This window comes from Anabrus simplex, chromosome 2 (genome assembly GCF_040414725.1).
Source record: "Anabrus simplex isolate iqAnaSimp1 chromosome 2, ASM4041472v1, whole genome shotgun sequence".
Lineage (NCBI taxonomy): Eukaryota > Metazoa > Arthropoda > Insecta > Orthoptera > Tettigoniidae > Anabrus > Anabrus simplex.
The window spans coordinates 1054392921-1054420217 of record NC_090266.1 but is presented as its reverse complement, the minus strand read 5'-3'; the positions used below and the strand labels follow the sequence as shown (position 1 = coordinate 1054420217).

Below are 27297 nucleotides of genomic sequence, written 5' to 3'. Positions count from 1 at the left end.
TTATTTGGAAAGTCCTTTCAAATTTATTGCAGCTAAAAACAGCACGAACCTTACCAAATATGGTTCAGTGCTTGTATGAATGCGATTCAAAAAAGTTGTCATCGAATAAATTAAACATTCACGAAAATCTTCTTCTTAACGGAAATCCAAGGTCTAAATTTCACACTGCATAAGCTGGTCGCTCTCGCTACTAAGCTCAGTTTTTTGTTCGTCCCGTTACATTCACTGGCTATCAATGTCTTTCGATAACTCGCAAAATGTCACGTATTCTCTATAGTATATTTGGTTTCGGCATGTTTGATAGCATGTCAAGAAAGACAAGTGATTGTTGCGGAGTTGAAGTTTTGGATTATAACGAGCCCAAATCAACTTCACGAACAGAACAGAACAGAAGTTTTGGATTGAATGCTCGGTGTATAGTTCGCGTTTAAATTTGTGGCTATATGAATATTTCCACAAATAATATAGTGGTCGAAAGGTTTAACAAGCTGCTTTCAATATAGAATCAGTAATGTGATTTTATTGTTTTGTGGTGCATATTGGTTATCGAAATAATAATGTTTATTTGCTTGTTGACATCTGTGCGGTATTGTGTCTTGAAATGAGTTTGGTGTTGCTTCTGGTTCGGCTGTCTTCTGTTTCGATTTGGAAGACAGGTTACTACAATCTTGCAATTTGACTTGTTAGGTAAACTGCCATTGTTTATACAAGTAGATTCTTATGACAGTTAACCCACTGCATTAATTTGACCGGTTGTTTTCTATCTGATCGAAGGAAACCTTCAGTGTCTTACATGTAGGGGTGTGAGTTTATTTTGGTTGTGTATGTGCATGCACTTTAACACCCTTCAAGGTTGGTACTGTGGTAAGGAGTTTACATGTTGGAAGTTTAGAAATATAATCTTTTACGATACCTGAAGTAGCAGAGAGGAGAGATCCTCCTTCGATGATTGCCAGGGAGACCAAAATCCGGCCCATAGATATTCTTACTTATATAGAGGAATTAGAACCCAACAGCCTGAAAGTACAAAATTCAGCGAAATTTTGTTGTTGCTAAAGGCCAGCTGTGATCAGCTGTCATGAAGGCAGTGTTCATGTTGTCTCCGATATAAGTCGTGTGTGGCCACAGGGTTACCACATTCGTTTCTTTGGCCACGGTGAATACTACGGTATTACTTTACCCTGTGGACCAACATATTTCTAATGTTATATGTAGAGCCCAGATTTCCATGTACTATCATATCTCAAAAGATGCATGCATTCATACACTATCATATAGCAAAACATGCACAATAAAGTGAACAATATGCACTATAAAAAAATTGTACAAAAATTACCGTAATTTCTCCAAATTGTTTTGATCTAAGCTCATCCGTTTATCTGTCAGCACATTCTTCAACAAAGAAAATGATCTTTCAACATCACAAGAAGTGACAGATGCTTACTTAAATGAAGACATTTGGAAGAAAGTGAGGTCAAATTGTACGTCTTTTGCATTTTCACCACAATACGTCTTTTATAAGCTTGACGAATTGAAAATCAGGATTTGAAGGAATTAATTTGTTCAATCTATCTCTAGCTGCCGCTGCTACTTCTCCATGCGATGATTGCAGACACATTTGAATGTCCTCAATAACTGGTGACAATTGCCTGCTGCGATAACAAAGACGTGTAACGAGTGAGAGTTCCGAGTAGGAAATTCCAGGATAACAACGGAAGAGGATTCAATGCAAAACCAGAATTTGTAAGCTGCTATCTCAGTAACACGGTGTCAAAGAAGTGTGATACAAGTTTTGTTTCGTTCATATAACATAGACGAAAAAATGAGCCGTCAATGATTAATGCACAATTTACGGTTCAATATATAGCAATGTACAACTGTAAAACTGGGACACCTTATTCCTAAGAATTAGAGATCGACGTGGGGCCTTAGGACTTACGTCATTGTTTACTCAAACAACAAACAAGAAAGTGTTTGTTTAATTGGATTATAGGACCTCTACCGTATGTAGGCTACCGTCACATAGGATGCCAGGAATGCATTTCTGCGTGTCTCAGTAATAGACATACTGTAACGAGGAAGAATTGTCCCAAATTCTGCAAACTAACATTCAGAAAAAATGCACTATCATGTAAGTTAACAATATATACGCCAAAGTCAGAAGAAGAGTCTTATTATGCAGTATTAAACGTCCAAATATTCGCTATTAAATCCAAAATCTTCCAAATATGCATTATGCATGAATTTTCTCCTAAAAGGGCCAAAACATGCAAACATGCACGGAAAAAGAACGGTTATTTGGAATTATTAAGCCATAAAACGAATATTTGCAAAGTTTGAGAAGTGTAACTAGCTTATTTAAAAACATGCATTTGCATGGAAATCCGGGCTCTAGTTATAAGTAAGTGGAAATTAATGCAATCCTACTTGGAGAGCGTCTCAGAGGAGAGATGTGTTCATTGCGATGTCCAGGAATCCACCATCCCCCCCAGAAGTACATTTACTTTTATAACCTAATTAAGATAATTACACATCATTTTCATTTCTGAAGTAGCTACTTGTATTCCTATTGGCCAATGTAAAGTGGTACGTGATATCCTTCTCGTGAAGAAAGTTAATCGTAATCAGTCATCAACCACCGCACAATAAAAGCGCCAGTCGTGTTTCCTCATGAAACTAGAGTCCTAGGGCTGCTTCGCGGCTTCTAACCGTCCGGACTAGTCGTCTTGTCCAAATCCTATCCTAACCTTCCGCACAGCAAGAATCTATTCCAGATTCTATCCTAACCATCCAGACCAATCGTGTTTCCTCACAATAGTAGAGGCCTAATGCTGCTTCGCGGCTTCTAACAGTCCAGACCAATGGTCATGTCCAGATCCTATCCTAACCATCCGCACGGCAAGAATCTTGTCCAAATCCTATCCTAACCGTCCGCACGGCAAGAATCTTGTCCAGATCCTATCCTAACCGTGTGTAACAATAATCACCACCACCAGGTATCGAAGCATGAAACTAGAGGCCTAGGGCCGCTTCGCGGCTTGTAACCCTCCAGACCAATAGTCTTGTCGAGATCCTATTCTAACCGTCCGCACGGCAAGAATCTTGTCCAGATCCTATCCTAACTGTCCACATGGCAAGAATCTTGTCCAGATCGTATCCTAACCATGTGTAACGTTAATCACCACCACCAGGTATCGAAGCATAGTTCGTAAGTACATAGGTGGCAGCACTGAACACTGCTGGAGAACATCCTTTCCGAGAAGGCCGCGAGTGAGTAAACAAACGACAGTCATTACGTGTGTGTGAAAGTCTTGGCCCACGGGGTACAGTAATGATTATACTATCTGCACGGGAAGTGTACTTCAGTAGCTCTGACCTATCTTTTGTGTTTGTTGCAGGCCAATCTCCCATGAAACAGTGGCCCCTTTGGGTTGCCGCTGTTGGCAAGCCTGTTCAGTTCATGTGAGATTGTTGAAGTCTCCACAACGTTGGATCTGTAACTTATATTTCGCGAATTGGCAGCCAAAGTTTCCCCCCCCTACATGACAACTTGCGTTATTGTAGTGTGTGCTATAGTAATCGTCGTCATCACATCATCATTATCATAATACATGCTCCACTCCAGTTGGCCAGTTGTGTGAATGAAGAAGCCTCGTCTGGAGGCTTGTTCTATTACTGTTGAAAGCAATCTCTCTTTTTCCTCTTATTATAATTTTACCTTCCGCAGCCCAGTACTCGCTACGTTCAGCTGCGTGCGGGCGGCTGTCGTTTGTTTACACGCTCGGGAAAGATGATGTCAAGCGGTGCTCAGTGCTGCCAACCTATGTACTTAGGAACTAATGAGTGAATGGTGCTTTGGTAGCTGGTGGTGGTGATTATTGTTGCACGATTGGTCTTGACTGGTTCTTGCCGTGCGGACGTTAGGATAGGATCTGGACTGGTTCTTGCTGTTCAGACAGTTATGATAGGATCTGGACAAGACCATTGGTCTGGATGGTTGGAAGTTGCGAAGTGGCCCTAGGCCTCTATTTCCTGTGGTGTTTTTGTGTTTGTGCTTTTATTCAGCCGGGGTTGGTAACGCAATGTATTTATCACCATTGATGGCAATGACGTCACATTCTGTTCACGTTGACCAATGAGAATGCAAGTAGCTACTTTAGCAATGGCCGATGGCGGGTGCTGCTGTTTATTAGGTTATACATGTAAATGTACTTCTGGGGGGTGGGATAGTGGGTTCCTAGACATCGCAATGATCACATCTCGCCTCTGAAAGGAATTCCAAGTAAGATTTGCATTATCTTCTCTTCCTTATAATGTTATAAACTCTGGGCTGCAGAAGGTAAAGTTATCCTTCCTCTTCTGCTGACTTCGCAATAGATGTTAGGCCCCTTTAAACAACAACAATTGTCATCATCATCAAGCGATTTTTCTGTCAGGGTGAACTCTCTTTGCCTTCAGTAGTACCCTACTTCATCTATAAGGCAGCAGATTGAGTACTGGAATGCCTCTTCCACCAAGTGCACCGGTTCAATTTTCTCCTTTAAATACTACAGCTAGTTATACTTCCTTAGTCAGGTCACATGTTTAGGACAGGAAGGACAACTAGGTGTTGTCTTCTGGGCTGCCGATGGTGGGGATTCAAACTCATTTCCCGAATACAAGCTCACAGTTATGCAACCCTAACTGTACGGCCAATTTGCTCGTAACTTTGAAACTGTCATGGTGTGTGCCAGATGGGAGTGCTTTATCCTTGATGTAATTTACTTGGCATGTATTCTGTAAACAGACCTATAGACCGTTGGTCTGTTATGTTAATTGAAGTTTTGTTCTCTCTCAGAGATGCAATGTTAAACCACAAAATGTGTTGCTTTTGCTTTGTTGCTTAATGTGACTATGTTGGCATGCCTGTTCGGTGCATCGTGACCTCTCTGAGTCGTGCCATGCAAAATCTGTAACCTATCCTTCACGACCCGGGTAAACCTGGCAAGAGACCCCTCTCGAGGTGCTGCCGGCTGGATCAGGTTTTTGTTGTTGAGATGTTGCTCCTCTATCACTCTAGCTTTGTCCTGGTTTGTGACTAACAGAGCCTGGCCTCCCATATAATGGGCCTGGATTGACAGTTCTATTTTAGTAAGTATGTAACTAATTATTTGAATCTGGATTGTGATTTTGCTTCAGAGATTGTTACAATCCCAACATACATCCTTGGGTAGGAGCGATATAGGCTAAACAAGAAACTACACTTAAGATCACTTACATAGGAAGGATTCACACCTCAGAAATATGATTGGTACCTTCTACTTATTTGCTGGGCTCATATGCCCTCTGAGCTCTCTTGGTGGACAAGGTGTTTGGACGCATAAAGCTGTTTTAGTTTTTTTGCATTATTATAAGATATGTTGTCATTTTCAAGCTTATGTTTCTTCACTGCTCTTTTTCAGAGAGTTTGGTAAGCAGGTAGCATATAGTCCATATATTGGCAGGTTTCAGTTACAAGGAACATAGCAAGAATGTGTCTACCGGGTGAGTTGGCCATGCGGTTATGGATGCAGAGCTGTGAGCTTGCATCCGGGAGATAGTGGGTTCGAGCCCCACTGTCGGCAGCCCTGAAGATGGTTTTCTGTGGTTTCCCATTTTCACACCAGGCAAATACTGCGGCTGTGCCTTAATTAAGGCCATGGCCGCTTCATTCCCACTCCTAGTCCTTTCCTATCCCATCGTTGCCATGGGACCTATCTGTGTCGGTGGGATGTAAAACCAATAGCAAAAAAAAAAAAATGGAATGTGTCTACCGAACGAGTTGGCCGTGCGGGTAGAGTTGCACAGCTGAGAGCTTGAATTCAGGATGTTGTCAGGTGGTGCTCAATACTGCCAACCTCTCTACTTAGGAACTAATGAATGAGTGGTACTTCGATAGGTGGTGGTGATTATTGTAACACCATTGGTCTGGGCTGGTTCTTGCCATGCAGGCGTTTAGGATAGGACATGGACAAGACCAAGGATATAGGGACAAGGAAAAGGGGTTTGGGGGCATAAGCCTCCAGGTTAGAAACCACAAAGCGGCCGTAGGCCTCTAGTTTTGTGTGGAAACACGATGGGTCTGGACTGATTCTCGCCGCCCGGACTGTTAGGATAGGACCTGTACAAGACCATTGGTGTGGACTGGTTCATGCCGTGTGGACGGTTAGAATAGGATCTGGACAAGACCACTGATATAGGGACAAACAAAGGGGCGCTTTTATTGTGCTGGGGTTGGTAACGGATTATGATTGTCATAATTGACGGGAATGATATCACGTGCCATTTTACGTTTGCCAATAGGAATGCAAGTAGCTACTTCAGCAATGAAAATGGCATGTAGTACTCTTTATTAGGTTATAAAAGTAAATGTAGTTCTTGGGGAGGATGGTGGGTTCCTGTACATCGCTATGAACACATCTTTCCTCTGAGACGCATTCCAAGTAAGATTTCATTGCAGTAATTTCCACTTACTTATAACGTTAGAAAAATCTTGTCTCCAGAGCTGGAGTTTTACCGTGACAAAAAAGCTGAATTAAATTATCATTTGGGCTAGTGACAAAGTCTTTGGTCTAAATTGGTTAGGCCTGGCTGTTGACAAAACTATTAGTTGTGTTTTTTTTTTTTTCTTGTTGCGAATTGGTGACGGAAGGCAGTTGACTTGATTGCTGGGCATGACATATCCGATTTTGTCTCAGTTAATGGAAATGCTACTGTGTGCTACAGCAGTGAAGAATGATGGGTGCTAAATTACATTAGATTGTAAAAGTAAATGTACCTCTGGTGGCTGGTGGGTGGGTCCTGGTGCTCGCAGTAAACACATCTCTCCTCTACAAGGTATTCTACATAAAATCCATTATAATGTTATAAAACTGAATTACTGAATTTCTATCCAGGATATAGCGGTTCAAATCCCACTGTCAGCAGCCCTGGTGATGGTTTTTTGTTTAATTAATGCCACGGCTGCTTCCTTCTGATTCCTAGCCCTTTCCTATCCCATCATCACCATAAGATCCACCTGTGTTGGTGTGACGTAAAAAGCAAATAATAGAAGAAAAAAGAATTTGTACGTCCTTTCCATGAATTTTTTCGTCTGCCAGAACGATTACCTGATTTGTTACAAATAAGCCAAATTTTTCTGCAAGTGTATGAGAGTAGAAAAGCTTTTACACATGGAAATATGATAATAATTGTTATGGACTATCTGTAGCTCAGAGAGGGAAAGAAGCGCGAGGGATGAAAGGGTAGATAGATCAAAACAAAAGTACAAGAAAACCAACTGAAATTTGGAAAGGTTTATTTTTTATTTTCAGTAGATATGAACTTGACATAGTTAATAAGCCATGTAGTCGAGCTGAGAGCTCAGACCACACTAAGATTAATTGAAACGAAGTACAATATTATCCTCAGAGAAGAGCTCAGCAGCCCTTAGGGCATTACTTCGAACACCTCCGGTAGATGTTACAACATACAGTTACCAAATCAGATGCCAAACCACCTGGTATCTTATAGGGGTAAAGTCCCAAGTAGACACAAGCAGCATAATTCTTACAACTTTGCTCATTAAAAGAGCCTCAGAAAATTATCAGTCGTTAATAAAGGCCCAGCCTGTACAAGTTATTGAATATATAGAGGAGAGTCGTATAATATGGAATACCATTTACTTTTGGCAGTATAACTTGTAACCTGTTAATGGCTACTAATAAATAAAATCATGAATAAAATATAAATAAAAATATGTAAATAACATTACTCAAAAACTTCATAAAATACTTGAAATAAATTAATATTACTCAAAATAATGCATCGAAATGTCCGTAGTATGGGCACAAGAGTTCACCAGAATGGATCCCTCGAATTTTGATAGAGCATGATAAACTTTATATCCCAGGGCGTGTACTGGTACATCTGCTGCAGGCCTTACCTAACCTCCTGAAAACGACTAAATAGGTAGGAACTGCACCTAGGTTCATCAATAACACTGATTTTAAAATAGCTAACTATATTCTTAAGAAAATCCGTGCATGAGCACCTCATCAACATACAACATTATACATATAATACACACATAAAATATTGCTGGAAGACTCCATATTTACAACAACAACAATAATGAAAACCGTGGGAAAATGAAAGCGAGAACTAAGCTACCATTTGTAGATAGTCCGATGAACAATGTACATGTATGAAGATAAATACCCTTCACTGTCTCTATATCAATTCGACTTACCGATTCTCATAATCGGCAGTTATCACATCACACAGATACTGTACCTTGTAATACTGTGTTCACATATTTTAACACTTGTTGTAACGATATATACACACGTCTGTCGATCCTCAACATAAATTATGGAAAGTCTGAGATAGCTTTCACCAACATATAATGCTAGGCCGCCACAAGTGCTACAATACTTAATGCACAAGCACTCTCCACAATCAGCCACTTTCCACGAACATAACAAGACTACGCTCCACGAACGTTTGAAGTCCAGTCCATTGCAGCCGTGTCACTCCAGTACCGTGTATCAGCACCACTTCCTTCCCGTACAGTGTGTCAGTTGTCGTTCTCTCATATAGTGTTACTGCTTGTAGTTGTAGTAGTTTTCCTTCTCGTTCCTTTACAATGTCACTGGTTGCCGCCGTATGATCAACCTTTATAGACATCAACATCCCCCTCCTCTCAGATGATACGCCTGGATTGGTGCTTGCCAGCCAATCATGAGTGAACCTCTTGTCAAGACCTTGCTCCCAAGAGATAAACAAACTCTGGGGTTTATTACATGAGTCAACGAACTTCCCTAATACAACAACAAGCTCATCTCATCAGGCTGGGATATATACATGACTCATGGAATATCTCGACACAAGTACATCACAACAAACACTGGGGTAGCCACATGACTCAACCAAATTGCCAGAGTTATTAAAGCAATGTTTTCCCACTCGTGCAAAACAAATTACTCATACCTACATATGTTGATATCTTCCAGCTTACCAATATAAATGGCAAAATATACAAATGAAATACTGATAATAATAATAATAATAATAATAATAATAATAATAATAAATCGAATACTGACAATAATATCTCTAACTTCTACATATAATTCGGGGGTGTGATATATGTACTATCACAAACTTCTTACCAAAATCAGTTATGAAATATAAATAAATATGGTTTGAAAATTCAAATAATTAGCCAAATTCTCTAAATTTTTAAATTGTAAATTGTTAATGTCTTCACGTCAAAATTATTTCTTTCAAAAAGTTGCACTTGGTGGGTAATAAGGAATACTCGGCTAATATGGAATAGTAGGGTAAATAATATGTAAATTAAAATACAGCTTCAATAAATTCTTTCAGTTATATTTAAGGAACGTTCTTACAGGTGGACGTACAGAAATTTTAAAAAAATCGAAAGAATATAATTGGTAATTAACTTAAATGATAATCTGTATATACTAATTATTCAGAATTTTCTTTTTACAGTCACTTGTTCATTCAGTGACAAAAGTCACAGATGCAGAAACTGAGATCTATAGGTAATTAAATGTTATAATATACCAGGATTAATGCAATTAATTTTAATTAATTTTAAACGTCATTTTACTTTGAAACTAAAACAGTATTCCATATATCCCGACACACCATGTTTGAATTAAAGGATTCGTCATGCCATAAACTTTGCACAACAAGGAAGTTACACTGGTGTAGCAATATAAACAACTCTTGTACAAAATGTAACATTGGATTTCCCAGGACTAAACTCAGTGTTGGTAATTAATACAAGCTTTAAAAGAATTACCTGCAAAAGATTTTCAAAAATGAAAAACAAATATTCTTGCTCCAAGCACGAACCTCACTCACAAGCATGTCGAAACTGAATACAAAGCATCAAGAGAACATTTACCGTAATTCGACAAGTTTCCACCTGAGAGGAGTACCGTACAGGCAAGATATTATGGTATTCCATATTGCCCGACTATTCCATATTAATACCAATATAAATGGTCCGTTATTGGACATTATAAATTTTCCAGCTAGCTCATTCTTGGTTGCCAGCGTTTCGCCCTCGTGTGCTAGGGTGGGCTCATCAGTTGGTACCTAGCACACCTACCAATACGCTGGCTAGTGCATACCGTGGAGGCCACTGCGTAGGCTAACTGGAGCCACCGGCAGTGCCAGTGCACTAAGAGACTTTGTCTCATCACTAAAAATTGATGCCTGCTTGGCCATCAGATGATATAGATATTGATTCCCATAGGGAATCTGAAATATTTGTCCTGAATGAGCAAATTTATAATACCAATATAAATGGTCCGTTATTGGACATTATAAATTTTCCAGCTAGCTCATTCTTGGTTGCCAGCGTTTCGCCCTCGTGTGCTAGGGTGGGCTCATCAGTTGGTACCTAGCACACCTACCAATACGCTGGCTAGTGCATACCGTGGAGGCCACTGCGTAGGCTAACTGGAGCCACCGGCAGTGCCAATGCACTAAGAGACTTTGTCTCATCACTAAAAATTGATGCCTGCTTGGCCATCAGATGATATAGATATTGATTCCCATAGGGAATCTGAAATATTTGTCCTGAATGAGCAAATTTATAATACCAATATAAATGGTCCGTTATTGGACATTATAAATTTTCCAGCTAGCTCATTCTTGGTTGCCAGCGTTTCGCCCTCGTGTGCTAGGGTGGGCTCATCAGTTGGTACCTAGCACACCTACCAATACGCTGGCTAGTGCACACCGTGGAGGCCACTGCGTAGGCTAACTGGAGCCACCGGCAGTGCCAATGCACTAAGAGACTTTGTCTCATCACTAAAAATTGATGCCTGCTTGGCCATCAGATGATATAGATATTGATTCCCATAGGGAATCTGAAATATTTGTCCTGAATGAGCAAATTTATAATACCAATATAAATGGTCCGTTATTGGACATTATAAATTTTGGTAGGTGTGCTAGGTACCAACTGATGAGCCCACCCTAGCACACGAGGGCGAAACGCTGGCAACCAAGAATGAGCTAGCTGGAAAATTTATAATGTCCAATAACGGACCATTTATATTGGTATTATAAATTTGCTCATTCAGGACAAATATTTCAGATTCCCTATGGGAATCAATATCTATATCATCTGATGGCCAAGCAGGCATCAATTTTTAGTGATGAGACAAAGTCTCTTAGTGCATTGGCACTGCCGGTGGCTCCAGTTAGCCTACGCAGTGGCCTCCACGGTGTGCACTAGCCAGCGTATTGGTAGGTGTGCTAGGTACCAACTGATGAGCCCACCCTAGCACACGAGGGCGAAACGCTGGCAACCAAGAATGAGCTAGCTGGAAAATTTATAATGTCCAATAACGGACCATTTATATTGGTATTATAAATTTGCTCATTCAGGACAAATATTTCAGATTCCCTATGGGAATCAATATCTATATCATCTGATGGCCAAGCAGGCATCAATTTTTAGTGATGAGACAAAGTCTCTTAGTGCATTGGCACTGCCGGTGGCTCCAGTTAGCCTACGCAGTGGCCTCCACGGTATGCACTAGCCAGCGTATTGGTAGGTGTGCTAGGTACCAACTGATGAGCCCACCCTAGCACACGAGGGCGAAACGCTGGCAACCAAGAATGAGCTAGCTGGAAAATTTATAATGTCCAATAACGGACCATTTATATTGGTATTATAAATTTTGCTCATTCAGGACAAATATTTCAGATTCCCTATGGGAATCAATATCTATATCATCTGATGGCCAAGCAGGCATCAATTTTTAGTGATGAGACAAAGTCTCTTAGTGCATTGGCACTGCCGGTGGCTCCAGTTAGCCTACGCAGTGGCCTCCACGGTATGCACTAGCCAGCGTATTGGTAGGTGTGCTAGGTACCAACTGATGAGCCCACCCTAGCACACGAGGGCGAAACGCTGGCAACCAAGAATGAGCTAGCTGGAAAATTTATAATGTCCAATAACGGACCATTTATATTGGTATTATAAATTTGCTCATTCAGGACAAATATTTCAGATTCCCTATGGGAATCAATATCTATATCATCTGATGGCCAAGCAGGCATCAATTTTTAGTGATGAGACAAAGTCTCTTAGTGCATTGGCACTGCCGGTGGCTCCAGTTAGCCTACGCAGTGGCCTCCACGGTATGCACTAGCCAGCGTATTGGTAGGTGTGCTAGGTACCAACTGATGAGCCCACCCTAGCACACGAGGGCGAAACGCTGGCAACCAAGAATGAGCTAGCTGGAAAATTTATAATGTCCAATAACGGACCATTTATATTGGTATTATAAATTTGCTCATTCAGGACAAATATTTCAGATTCCCTATGGGAATCAATATCTATATCATCTGATGGCCAAGCAGGCATCAATTTTTAGTGATGAGACAAAGTCTCTTAGTGCATTGGCACTGCCGGTGGCTCCAGTTAGCCTACGCAGTGGCCTCCACGGTATGCACTAGCCAGCGTATTGGTAGGTGTGCTAGGTACCAACTGATGAGCCCACCCTAGCACACGAGGGCGAAACGCTGGCAACCAAGAATGAGCTAGCTGGAAAATTTATAATGTCCAATAACGGACCATTTATATTGGTATTATAAATTTGCTCATTCAGGACAAATATTTCAGATTCCCTATGGGAATCAATATCTATATCTATATCTATATTATTCCATATTACCCGATTCCCCTCTATTAGAAACTTTAAAGTAAAGAAGCCATAGCTCCGTGCCCCATAATAAGGGTCACACACACACAATAGACCAAGAATTCCGTACTACCAAAAGGGGTAAGAAGCCCTTTTCAAAACAAGTACATTTGTTATTCGTAGATAAAAACACTAGATATGGTGGATCGAAAGATCCAGGTAAGCCGGAGCAGAAGGCCCATTCTATGTTGTCCCAAAATGGGAAAGAAACAAAAATGAATGGAGGCTAAGGCAATTGCTCCAGAAGGATTACCTTACATCCCTGACTGGGCAAAATGCCCCATGAAGCAGTGGCTAATCCAAGTGAAGAAAGTTAAACTTCAATAAAAATAAAATTTAAAAAATCTTCAAAAAATTTCAATGTCCGCAGAAATTTAGCCACTAAATCAAAGTTGAGAGAAAGTTAATGAGAGTACCTCACTTGTGCTTCCGTATTCTTACAAGACTCATTAGGGCGAAGAATGAAGATGTAGTCTACGTAAAAAATTAAGTCACAGAAAGATCCTACCTACAAAAGTTAAGTATAGTAATTTACACCCTTAGGTGGCTCGCAGAAATCTTCCTTAACACACAATTACGTGGGTGGTATCATCCCTAGCTTCTCAGTCCATCTCCAGTTCAGCCATTCCCCCACCTCATGGGTCTCTGCTCTCCGTAGCACAAGTTACACTGCTGCTCATCGAGCAAAGTCTAATTGTCTCCCAGAGCAAAACCCACCCCTTAAATAGCACGTTGGTGGAACATTCTAGAGAAGGATAAGGGAGGGAAGATACTGATTGGCTAACAGGATTCCAGGAGAGGGGCAAAATATGTCACAGAATCTTTATACATTAACAAATTTCTTCAAGTACTTGTATCAACAGAGGTGCCGTCTGTTTGTAAAAGTCTAAATACTTTCCAGCAGTAGCAACCTCTGTTTACGATCTTCCAAACTTTCCAACTTGTGCACCCTCAGATCGTCAAATCTGAACTAAATTTCACAGGTAGTTCACAAGTATGAAGTGTTGAGAGGAACATTAGAACTGGCGGACAATATGAAAGCCTGGAGAGGCCTAACACATGGCTCAGACCTCCCCCTCCTAAGGTTTACGTTTCCACAAGGACATGTAAACACCGGGCGAGTTGGCCGTGTGGCTGTGGGCTTGCATCCGGGAGATAGTGGGTTCGAATCCCACTGTCAGCAGCCCTGATGATGGTTTTCCGTGGTTTCCCATTTTCACACCAGGCAAAAGCTGGGGTTGCTGTACCTTAATTAACACCACGGCCGCTTCCTTCCAACTCCTAGGCCTTTCCTATCCCATCGTCACCTTAAGACCTATCTGTGTCGATGCAACATAAAGCCACTAGGAAAAAAAAAAAAAAAAAAGATGAAAAAGGAACATGTGAACAAACAGTCATGTTAATAGATAAGTCCGGAAATTTTAATAAAAATGTTGAAGAAATAGGTAGATGTAATATGATTGCAGAATAAATCACAATATCATATAATAGGGAAGTTCTGGTAACTGGTCAGCAGAAGTTTAAGTCCGAGTAGAGATCCTTTCGTTGACGGGAAGGGCAGCCGTAGTATAGGAGATCAAAGGGTGGACCGTCCAAGTACCCTGAGATACCATGTCCCCGTTACGATGAGAATGACGTGTCAGAATGCTGGTCACAAAGAATGACCAGGACATCCAATAGTGTTGAAGTGGTTGTGCTCATACAGGTTTCCAGGCAGCTCCCTGAACATGGGAACAGGGCTGGCATCAAATTGGAGTTTTGAAGCAGGCACTGATGGGTCCAAGACATCAGATGCAAATCTCCCGAAGAGTCTTTTCACTACGTCCAAAGTTATAATAATAATAATAATAATAATAATAATAATAATAATAATAATAATAATAATAATAATAATAATAATAATGTTATTGGCTTTATGTCCCACCAACTACTTTTACAGTTTTCGGAGACGTCGAGGTATCAGAATTTTGTCCCGCAGGAGTCCTTTTATGTGCCAGTAAATCTACCAACACGAGGCTGATGTATTTGAGCCCCTTCAAAATACCACATCCAAAGATGAAAAGGGAAGCTGTAAGACAAACCACTTTGCAACAGCATATGTTTTTGTAATATTTTTCAGTCAGATACTTCGCAGTGGAGGTGAGATGGTGGCGTCAGATAACGTGCTAACAGGAAAAGATGAGTAGGCAGGTGGGGGCGGCGTGGGGAAGATACCTAATCTATTTAAAATGGGAAGATTTTACAATAAAATAGAACTTCAAGTTAGCAAAAGAACTTAAACATAATGACAACTAATACAAAACATATTGGAGAACTTATAAAATTCAAGGACTATAGAGTCCAAAAGACCTTACATCTATAACTAACTAGACCTTAAGGAGGCACACCGGGCGAGTTGGCCGTGCGCGTAGAGGCGCGCGGCTGTGAGCTTGCATCCGGGAGATAGTAGGTTCGAATCCCACTATCGGCAGCCCAGAAAATGGTTTTCCGTGGTTTCCCATTTTCACACCAGGCAAATGCTGGGGCTGTACCATAATTAAGGCCACGGCCGCTACCTTCCAACTCCTAGGCCTCTCCTATCTCATCGTCGCCATAAGACCTATCTGTGTCGGTGCGACGTAAAGCCCCTAGCCAAGGAGGCACAAGTACGGTTCTAGTGCAAAGCTATACTTAGACTTTACTGAGAAGAGAAAGAAAATAGTTGTTAATTTGGAGATAACTAGATTTTAAATAAATCAGATGTAAAATATCAAAGATAACATCACTAGCAGGGAAAGAAAAGGACCACAGGTTTGATTCAGAATCAAATAGAACAAAAGAAGTACAGAAATACCGAGATAGGGTATCAGTAGAAATAAGCTAACGTACAGCATAAAATTCATTACTGCCAGACAAGGCAACCAGTGCCCATGACGAGAGGATTTTAAAGAAAGAATTCAGAGAAAATAATAAGACATGGACAATCCTAACCCGTCGCCACAAGACCTATCTATGTCGGTGCGACGTAAAGCAAAAAAAAAAAAAAATCCTAACCATAACACACAGATCTGATGGGAGCACTCCCCTGGAGAGAAAACAGAACACCATGTGACCAACCGAAAGTGAATAGGAAAAATCCTGCTCGAAACAAAAGAGGGGAACAGAATCAGAAAGACGGTCATGGAGAAAGCTGTGAAACAGCAACCTGCTCTCACAATTGTTATTTGTCAAAAATGGAGGTATACACAAATACAGTGTTTCCCAAAAGGGAAAAGGGATTCAATTAAAATACAATGCCAAGATAATTGGGGTATCCACCAGAGAAGAGAAGAGAAAAGAAATAAGAGGGTTAAAATCCACTGGATCCTCAGAGAGAATAAAAATACATGAAACAACAACTATGGTTGTCAGGAGAGTAAAACCAAAACAAAACAGGAGAACAATCACCATACACCCGTATGGCCAAGGGCAAGTACGACGAAGAAATCCGCAACAGAGGAAAAACACCTTATCAAAGCATACACCACATATCTTGTCAACAGAAGCAGGACACAAAGGAATACAAAATGGGAAAATGCGGACCAGGCAGACACCAAAACATTAAAATATCAAAAAGAAAAAACAAACATAAATCAGCCAAAAGACCAGGATCCACCAGAAAACAATAGATGAAATCCGCTGGATCTTCAACAGTCCAAATGGGACCAAAAATAACCAGAATTGAAAGAGATTGTGAGGGGCAGATAAAACACACAAGGGAGACCCGCTCAACTGTATTTCCCTTACGAGAACTCCAGAACATGGATTCCCGATGGCAACTTTTATGAAGACGTCTCCCATGGAGATAGCCTGGAGAGGCCTAACACATGGCTCAGTAATAATGGAAGTTATCAGTGTAAAGTTCTACAGAAGAGGTTACAATAAAGTCTTATACATTAAAATTTAGTGGATAGTCTAGAACAATGCAGTAGCAAAGGTAAGACTTGTAACTACCGTGCGAGTTGGCCGTGCGGTTAGGGACTTTCATCCGGGAGATAGTGTGTTTAAATCCTACTGTCGGCAGCCCTGAAGATGTTTTCTGTGGTTTCCCATTTTCACACCAGGCAAATGCTGGGGCTGTACCCTAGTTTAAGGCCACGGCCGCTTCCTTCCAACTCCTAGCCCTTTCCTATCCCATTGTCACCATAAGACCTATATGTGTCGGTGCAACGTAAAGCCACTAGCAAAAAAAAAAAAAAAAAAAATTGTGACTACAAAATGTTGAGATGTAAATAGACATGTAGTGCAAAATTCTATTGAAAAGTTGCTTGTAAGGAAGTCTAGCTCATTAAAATTTAGAGGATTGTCTTGAAGGATGCAGTAGCCAAGCTGTCTTTGATTTCAAAATGTTAAGATGTAAATGTGACCAGTTGCACAGAAAGGGACCCAAAGTCGGCAGTGGAAATCTTACAGCTGGGCTGAACAAAGTGTCTGGAATGTAAAAATTGCATTTCTCTGTTTTGACTTCTTGCACTACCTATGGGTCTTTTTAACAAATCAAGTTACGAAGCAGTTTAGTAGTTCGATTCTTTGCCACTAACTTACAAGGGACTATCAATCAGTGTTAACCCATTGACGCACATTGACGGATGTGTCCGTCCATTTCTTCAAGAACAGTTAAGCACTTTGAAGGATACGTCCATCCTCAACGACTGTGCTGTTTCAGCGTATTGTCAATTCGTTACTATGTTACCGAGACATATTGCAGTCGCTCCTTGTTCCTATTGATAGATCGAAGATTTGTAATTTGTGCTCTTTGCCGTCTTTTATTCCATGGATAACATGGTAAAACCGAATTAAACATGTAATGTTTTGACGATCATGTAAACAAACATGGCAGTGGTGAATGAAGATATTCTATTCCTGCTCGGCAAAAGTGAAGAAGAAATTGATCTTGTGGCTTCTGAAAGTGAAGGAAATGATTTTAGTAAATCAGAAAGTTCCAGCGATGATTCTGAATATCACTTACCCCTAGCACATCCCGATGCATCCTCTTTGCTGACTCAGCCAGTTCTACTTTCTTTCTTCCGTAAGCCCCATTAATATTGATAGCTCCCCGTCGAATTCCATTTTGTTCGCCAAGTTGTTTCCAAGGAGTCCCTTGCCTGTCAAATGGGAGTGGGACTCTGTTACTCTCATAGGTTCAAGTCTTGCTTAAGATGTTCTGGGCTCGGTAAGTTCATGAAGCAGGATGCAACCCTGCGTACACATAGTCCAAGTGAGGATCTATCCTCTAACGGGTTATGGACCAACGGTGGATTGTATAGTCCTAGCCGCCTGAGCACAAGGAGGGCCATGATTCAGAATATGTCCGAGATGGCCACTCCCCTTCCTATAGCAACTGGTATTCCGTCTCTCAGGACCATTTACTAGGCCACTCAGCCATTGCCCATGGTTCACGAACTAGGACGTGACTACAGTAACCCACACCATGAACCATTAAACCATTTGTATTGAACATTCGAAAACATGCCTGTCTATAACGGTTATAATTAACAATTTGTTTTTGCTGTAATTATTTGCACTTTCAACTTTTCAGGTTCATAGTTATTTAATGAAAGTACTTAAGGTATTAAATTATTATATTGCATCCGGGAGATAGTTGGTTCAAATCCGACTGTCGGCAGCCCTGAAGATGGTTTTCCGTGTTTCCTATTTTCACACCATTCAAATTTTGGAGCTGTACCTTAATAAAGGTCACATCCGTTTCCTTCCCACTCCTAGGCCTATATCATTGCCGCCATAAACCTATCTGTGTCCCCGTGACATAAAGCAAATTTAATAAAAAAGACTTTGTGAGGCGCCCAGGAATCCAACAGTAAACATTTCGTGGACCAGTGTGAGGTAAAAATGTCAACTCCAGAAATATATGGAAAAGGTCTTTCATAATGTTTCCAGATTTCGACCACTGCACAATTAAATTAAGTCCTTAAACATTCCCTGCTGAACAGCTTGACTTGGTGGCTTTGATTTCTGCAGGACAATAAACAGACAGGGAAGGAGACGTCCCATGCATGATACAGTTGGCATAATTGTGTGTGCGCTTTGTGTTTTGTGACGCCATATAGGCCTACTGTCGTCTTACTGTGGTGATCAAATGTTCTCCAGAAATGTGTTTATTTATTGATGGCAGATTGATTTGCATTATACACATTGTCAGCACAATACTGCTCTATAGGCAACATTGTCTCTTCTCTCCAGGAATGCCGTATGTTGTTAGTAGTTTTTTTTTCTTACTCCTGTTCTTCTTTTCATGTGACAAGCTGCATGATTTTTTGTGTACCTATGTGAAAATATTGCTTGAAATTCCATAACCCATGTTGCACTTCCTGACAAAGGTAAGTCAAGTGATTTGGCTTCTTCACGGGCTCATTTTTGTAAGTTCATATATACTATCAAGTTGTTTGCACCAGCCTCCATAAATTTCATAAACACCAACTCGTACAGTTGGTTACATTTATCTATGACTGTCAAACTAAAAGATGACTTGCCAGTTGAGTCCATTTTTGCTATATCTTCCTTAAACCAGTACAACTGCATCTTGTGCTTCAATTGTGGATATCTGTTTTTCATGGAGTTCCATGGTAAGTGAGGAAATGTTTGCTTTGGCTTCTGCTTCTTTGTAGGTACTCAACCATTTGTTTATATAACATTTCTGTTTTTCTTCCAATGACCATTCTACTCCGTTTTACTGGGCTCTGTGGACCTTTTCATGTTAATTCATGTTTTGATGAAGGTGAAGTGAATTCTTTTGGTGGAGATTTATGTTAGTTGGGCACTAATACTGTTTCAGATAATGGTTCATATTCATTAATATTTGAGAAATGATATAATGGATGCAGAAATATTCTCAGGGAACTGGAGTGTGTATCGTAGAGATAGGATAGGAATGGTAGGAGGGGGAGTATTCATTCTGGTGAAAGAAGAAATTGTAAGGTACGAAAAAGTTAAAGATGAGACACATGAAATTCTAGGTGTAAGGCTCATCTCTAAAGATAATAGGCAGCTTGATGTCTTTGGAGTGTACAGACTGGGAAAGAGTAGCGCTGACGCTGATTCAGAATTATTTGATAAGATAATCAGCTATGTGGGAAACGATAAGGAAAGGAACGTGATTGTACCGGGTGATCTCAATTTACCAAAAGTCAATTGGGAAGGTAATGCAAACGACAGGAAGCATGAACAACAAATGGCAAATAAGTTAATATGGGAAGGGCACCTGATTCAGAAAGTGATGGAACCAACTAGAGGGAAGAATATTTTGGATGTGGTGCTGATAAAACCAGATGAGTTCTATAGAGAAACTGAAGTAATAGATGGTATTAGTGATCATGAAGCTGTTTTTGTTGTAGTTAAAAATAAATGTGAAAGAAAGGAAGGTATTAAAATTAGGACTATTAGGCAGTACCATATGGCCGATAAAACAGGCATGAGGGAGTTTTTAGTAAGTAAATATGATCGGTGGAAAACGGTAAATAAAAATTTAAACAGACTCCAGGATGGGTTTAAAGCAATTGTTGAGGAATGTGCAAATAGGTTTGTACCTTTAAAGGTGGTAAGGAATGGTAAAGATCCACTATATTATAACAGAGAAGTAAAGAGACTAAGAAGGAGGTGCATATTGGAACGAAATAGAGTTAGAAATGGTTATGGAAGTAAGGAGAAATTGAAGGAACTTTAGGAAATTGAATCTAGCAAAGAAGTCAGCTATGGATAATATGGCAAGCATAATTGGTGGTCATATAAATTTTAGTGAAAAATGGAAGGTTATGTATAGGTACTTTAAGGCAGAAACAGGTTCAAAGAAGGACATTCCAGGAATCATTAATGAAGAAGGGGAGTGTGTATCTGAGGATCTTCAAAAGGCAGAAGTATTCAGTCAGCAGTATGTAAAGATTGTTGGTTACAAGGATAATATCCAGATAGAGGAGGAGATTAATGTTAAAGAAGTATTAAAATTTACCTATGATAACAATGACATTTATAAGATACAAAAGTTGAAAACTAGAAAAGCAGCTGGAATTGATCAGATTTCTGGGGATATACTAAAGGCAATGGGTTGGGATATAGTACCATATCTAAAATACTTATTTGATTATTGTTTGGTTGAAGGAGCTATACCATGTGAATGGAGAGTTGCTATAGTAGCCCCTGTGTATAAAGGAAAGGGTGATAGACATAAAGCTGAAAATTACAGGCCAGTCAGTTTGACATGCATTGCATGTAAGCTTTGGGAAAGCATTCTTTCTGATTATATTAGACATGTATGCAAAATGATAACTGGTTTGACAGAAGACAGTTTGGGTTTAGGAAAGGTTATTCCACTGAAGCTCAGCTTGCAGGATTTCAGCAAGATATAGCAGATATCCTGGATTCAGGAGGCCATATGGACTGTATTGCTATTGACCTATCTAAGGCATTTGATAGGGTAGATCATGGAAGACTACTGGCAAAAATGAGTGCTATTGGACTAGAAAAAAGAGTGACTGAATGGGTGGCTATATTTCTAGAAAATAGAAGAGAATTAGAGTAGGCGAAGCTTTATCTGACCCTGTAATAATTAAAAGGGGAATTCCTCAAGGCAGTATTATTGGATCTTTGTTTTCTTATATATATCAGTGATATGTGTAAAGAAGTGGAATCAGAGATAAGGCTGTTTGCAGATGATGTTATTTTGTACAGAGTAATAAATAAGTTACGAGATTGTGAGCGGCTGCAGGGTGACCTCGATAATGTTTGAGATGGACGGTGGGCAATTGTATGATGATAAACGGGGTTAAAAGTCAGGTTGTGAGTTTCACAAATCGGAAAAGTCCTCTCAGTTTTAATTACTGTGTTGATGGGGTGAAAGTTCCTTTTGGGGATCATTGTAAGTACCTAGGTGTTAATATAAGAAAAGACCTTCATTGGGGTAATCACATCAGTATGATTGTCACTAAAGGGTACAGATCTCTGCACATGGTTATGAGGGTATTTAGGGGTTGTAGTAAGGATGTAAAGGAGAGGACATATAAGTCTCTGGTAAGACCCCAACTAGAGTATACCAAGCTCGATAGCTGCAGTCGCTTAAGTGCGGCCAGTATCCAGTAATCGGGAGATAGTAGGTTCGAACCCCACTGTCGGCAGCCCTGAAAATGGTTTTCCGTGGTTTCCCATTTTCACACCAGGCAAATGCTGGGGCTGTGCCTTAATTAAGGCCACAGCCGCTTCCTTCCCAGTCCCATCGTCGCCATAAGACCTATCTGTGTCGGTGCGACGTAAAGCAACTAGCAAAAAAAAAAACAAAAAAAACTAGAGTATGGTTCCAGTGTATGGGACCCTCACCAGGATTACTTGATTCAAGAACTGGAAAAAATCCAAAGAAAAGCAGCTCTATTTGTTCTGGGTGATTTCCTACAAAAGAGTAGCGTTACAAAAATGTTGCCTTGTTTGGGCTGGGAAGACTTGGGAGAAAGGAGACGAGCTGCTCGATTAAGTGGTATGTTCCGAGCTGTCAGTGGAGAGATGGCGTGGGAGGACATCAGTAGACGAATAAATTTGAGTGGTGCCTTTAAAAGTAGGAAAGATCACAATATGAAGATTAAGTTGGAATTCAAGAGGACAAATTGGGGCAAATATTCTTTTATAGGAAGGGGAGTTAGGGATTGGAATAACTTACCAAGGGAAATGTTCAATAATTTTCCAATTTCTTTGCGATCATTTAAGATAAGGCCAGGAAAACGACAGATATGGAATCTGCCACCTGGGCGACTGCCCTAAACGCAGATCGGTAGTGATTGATTGTTTGATTGATATGTTATTTCTGTATCAGACTCTAATATATCTACTAAATACTGAAACATTGTCTCATCTACGTTGGTAGAAACTGAGAGCTGGAAATTCTTTTCTTTAAAGTGATTAACTGATATAACTCATTCACTACGTTAAGAGAGTTAATTTTATCGGCAGGAGCTTACTTCGGAACGACCGGTGCACAACTCACGGTGCTAGGTTCACTGCACTGACAGTACTCTCTTGCTCTCGTCCCCTTACGTCGCGCCATCAGTTCAAAACTACTTCACTCCGATTGGTCATTGATGACCCCCACTCACACTCACTCGTAGATATAAGCATGATAAGATGTAATGTTCAAGGGTTTTAAGTATTTCAGTGTGCTCTTTTGGATGGTGCGTAAATCAGTTTCAAGTTTTTTTAACATTGATTGATATTCCCTCGTTAGATGTCATGAAAATTTTGTACAATTAGTATGAAAAATAAGTGAAGTCGCTCATTAATCAGTGCCGCAGATGAGTGCGACAGGCTTCGGCAGCCTGCACAAGACTTATTCTCGCTGCTAGATGGCTTTATTCATTCCATTCCTGACTGAGTCAAATGACTATAAACAGGCTAAGGATTTTCATTTCCAGTAAGAAAGTCAAAAAATTTGAAATGTGTTTTTCTCAGAATATAGTTTTTTAATGTCAACAGTCAGTATTTAATATCTTCTGAAGTATTGTACCCAGAATCACTGTTTCTTTTAAGTGCTCAATATCTTATGCCAATTTTAAAACAACAAAAATATCAAAATTGAAAAATTCTTCTTTAGGTCCCTTTTTACACTGGCAGACATTCATTCTGGAATACATTATTTCATTCAAGGCAGTAGGCAAAGGTTTAAATACAAATACATGTCAATATTAACACAAATCGATAAATATGACAAGACGTTTAATGGGGGTAAAAATAGGTCCATCTATTCAATACACAGTTTTTAGTGCCGATGACCTTAGATGTTAGGCCCTTTTAAACAACGAGCAACACAATTTTTAATGACTATATAACTGTATTTTCATTTTAAAAAAAATTGGCTATACTCTCATTATAAATCAATGGGACTAGTTTTTTTTTCGACCTTAATTATATGTTCACCCTTGGTCATTGCTTAGAATCAAAATTGGCTAAGTTAATACACATGCTGAAAATAAAATATAGCTAGTTATATTTTAATGGAAATATACTGTAATTTACAATTGTGTACTGATTAGGTGGATCCATTCTTACCTCCATTAAACGTTGAGTACTTGTCAATACAGATCATATGAAATATGAAAAGGCAAGAGAACGCTAAGTAGGTTCAGAAAACATTGTAAATAAAGTGAATACTGAGCCTAAGCAGCACTCAGGGTGGGACTTCTAGGGTGTAATGAAAATATTATGTAGTATGCGATACTATCCTGGAGGGGAAATGACAGTGACTCAAATGGGGGTTTGATGTTTAGAAACAGTAAAAGCATACAAAAATGATGTGAAGTGGCAGTGAGGAGTGGCCTTTAGAAGTATTCTAACTTATATACAAGAATTAAAATCTAAAATGTGTAAATGTGCAAACTGTTATCATTTTCTGTGTTGCTATTGGCTGGCTGTGAAGGAAAATTTCCTATTGTGTCTGATACAGTTCAACTCATGTCTGGCCAAAGGGCTGCCATATTTGATGAAAATAAGAAAATTGCCCCTCTTAAAAAGGTCTCTGCATGTGCAGGCAACAAAGCAGATCATTGGTCTTCTTACTCACAGGACCTAAACAAATCAGACCAATGTTCTTGTCCATTGTAGGCCTGGAGGTTGCTTCTTGGCAGCTAACTTGGGGGCTTAGACTCCAGAACACCTTTGCTTGTTGTGGAAGTCTGGGACCAAACTTAACCAACCACTTGTCACTGTCACATGGGGGCTTATGCTCCCAGACCCCTTTGCTAGCCATGCAAGCTTGATTCAACTTTTGTCCACTCTCGAATGTAGAATACTTTGTGCTGTGCAGTGTTGGTTTAATGCACCATCATTGGCAGCACTCTTTACTGTATTGTGACATCATCCAAACCATGCCATTTGGGATCTCTAACCTATCTTCGGTGAACCCATAGTTGTATCTTGATGGTAAAACTTTTGTGAATTTTTTAAATAAGTTTTCACGATCAGGTTTGAAGGTTATGCTATAGTTTGGGAATAGAAGTGAACAGAGTAAGAGGTAATGGTGTGAGGGATATTATAATTGGAGGACAGAGAATAGATGCGTAATTCACTTCTAGTGATGTAACAGATATGCTAAATTGTAAAGTTGTATCGCTTTTCACCTGTAAGGTTGAAGTATATGCTCACTTCGCTGCTTGCAGTTCGGGCTGTGGGTGTTGATTACTCATCGTGTATAGAGATTATTTTAGGGTGGAATTGAAATTTTTTCTTTAGTACTAGTTGCTAGAATGCATTGGTTTTATTACTGATGCAAGTGACCTGTTTATAAGTAGTTGATTTGTTTGTTTCTGTTATAAGCCTAAGGATCATGTTTGATGTTTCACATGATGTTCTTAGGTGAGTAGATATGTTTTTCTGTTCCTCAGAGGCGTAGCCAGTTAGTTTTCGCCCTTATGTTCTCTAGAAACTCATGGGATCCTGAGTTCAGTTGGATTTGTGGATGTTTAAATGAAAGAAATTGTGTCATCTTCCTGCATCTGAAGGAAATCATACGGGAAAAAATTAGATAGCTGAACATCTCTTCAAATCTCGAAAAATTGGAAGGAATGTGGAAAGAGATAGCATTATTTTTCAGAACTGTTTTAATGTCGGATACACACTACTGATTGACAAAGATAATTTCGTGTTTCATTTCCATTTAAGATAGTTTTACTGTGGTAATGGGGTTTTCTGTTTAACCCCATTGAAGATATAATAATAATAATAATAATAATAATAATAATAATAATAATAATAATAATAATAATAATAATAATAATGGCATGTGGCCTCCGGAGTGACCTGGTACAGGTCCTTCTAGTTGACGCCCTATAGGCGACCTGCATGTCTGTGAGGATGGGGCCCTATCTAAGATTAATTTAATGATGAAGACAGCACAAACACCCAACCCCCAAGCTAGAGGAATCGATGAAAGTTAAAATCCCCGACCTGGCTGGGAATCGAATCCAGGATCTTAAGATCAAAGGCCAGCATGCTAACCATTTAGCCATGGAGCCAGCCACCTTCTTGAAGATGATTTTACTACATGCAGCATAAGTTGAATTGGTTTTGAAATGTAGCATCAGTTTATTTTGTGGCTAACAAGATCTTTAATTCATAAGTTGTAGTTGAGCTAGCATATTGAGGGGTAGCATTGTACCGTGAGTGCTGAGTGGGAAGAATGGGGATTGCTCTGCAACGGTATCGGGTGGCCATAGGTCAATGGCACAGGTGAGTGCATGTGCATATGGCAAGCGGGAAGATGCACCTGCAACAAATTGGACTGCAGGTAACTCTGATGTTAGCAGCAGTAGTGGTAGTTCTTCTTGTAATAGGTGTAGAAGTGAATCCTGGACCAGTGAAAGAAATGGGCTGGAAAGACATGGAAAAAATTAGGGAAATAGTCAGAGGCCTGTCAGGCTGAAGAAATGAGGGAGCTAATTCGTGAGCGCAGAACAATGAAATGAGAGAAATAAGAGAGTGTGTAAATGAAGAGCTAAGAATTATAACAGGAAAAGTGGTCGAGAATTCTAGTGAAGTAGAATTACTGAAGACTAAAATGTAGGGGCTGGAGTTGAGACAAGTCAAGAGGCAACAGAAAATGATCAGGCAGGAAGCAAAGAGAAAAAATATTTTCATTTACAGTATAGCAGAGAATGAAAAGGAAGATTAATGTGACTTAGTGTGTGAAGTGTTGGTCCTTATAAATAACCATGTGAAGGTAAACTGTAGGGAAGAGGACATTGATGATGTACATAGCCTGGGGATATTCAAAGGGGAAAAGACCGATTAAATTTAAATTGGTTTCGACTCGGATGGCAAAGTCCTCCTCAATACTAGGAATTTAAAGGGGGAAAAGATTTGGGTGAGAAGAGATGTGGATAAAGAGACCACCATCGAACAGAGAATCCTATGATTCCATTTAGAAAAAGCTAGGAATTCCAGAGTAAAGGCATACATAAGCGGTAAACGCCTTATAGCATGTGACTGAAATTGTTCGCAAAGTTGGACTATAACCCAGCTAAAGGAAATGGATATAACTTACAGTTTAATTCATTGACTCAGGAAGTACGTCCATGGCCAGCAAAGCAAGAAATGTGCAAGGTAGCTATGAGTGAGACCTCTGCTACCGTAGAATCAGCTGATACCGGGAACCTTCGTACTACACGGCGAGTGAACGGAAAAGAGCAGACAGGTGAACTGGCACCAGAGGTGGATGCAAGAACAGCTGACTGGCGAATAGACCCGATTCCAGGGCTTATTGAAACTGGAGAAAGCAAGAGTAACTAGAAGTAAGTCTATTAACTTGACCGAGGGTAAAGGTAAGAAATTACTAAATGGAGTATAGGTTCTGTCAATATAAAGGAATTTTTGAACAAGATAGGGGTTGAATAGGTGAAATTAATAATGGCAGAAATGCACATTATTACCTTTATTGAGAGTTGGATTGCACCGGGATATGAAGTACACATTGAAGGTTTTAAACTGGTTACGAAGACGGGTAGGAATGCTCGGATGGGTAGGTATCCGGGTGGAATACCAA

At 40.0% G+C, this 27297-nt stretch overlaps 1 protein-coding gene across 2 annotated transcripts in view; it reads left to right on the top strand.

Moving 5' to 3' along the window:
• Window positions 1–325: 325 nt before the first annotated feature.
• Ranbp21 (exportin-5-like protein Ranbp21) overlaps window positions 326–27297 on the top strand; it is a 417228-nt gene continuing 390256 nt past the window's right edge. The window contains exon 1 of one of the 2 annotated variants that reach the window (XM_067141992.2): window positions 326–687. The gene's annotated coding sequence lies outside the window, so the exon portion shown is untranslated. The remainder of the gene's footprint in view (window positions 688–27297) is intronic. The other variant, XM_067141993.2, reaches the window with a different exon arrangement.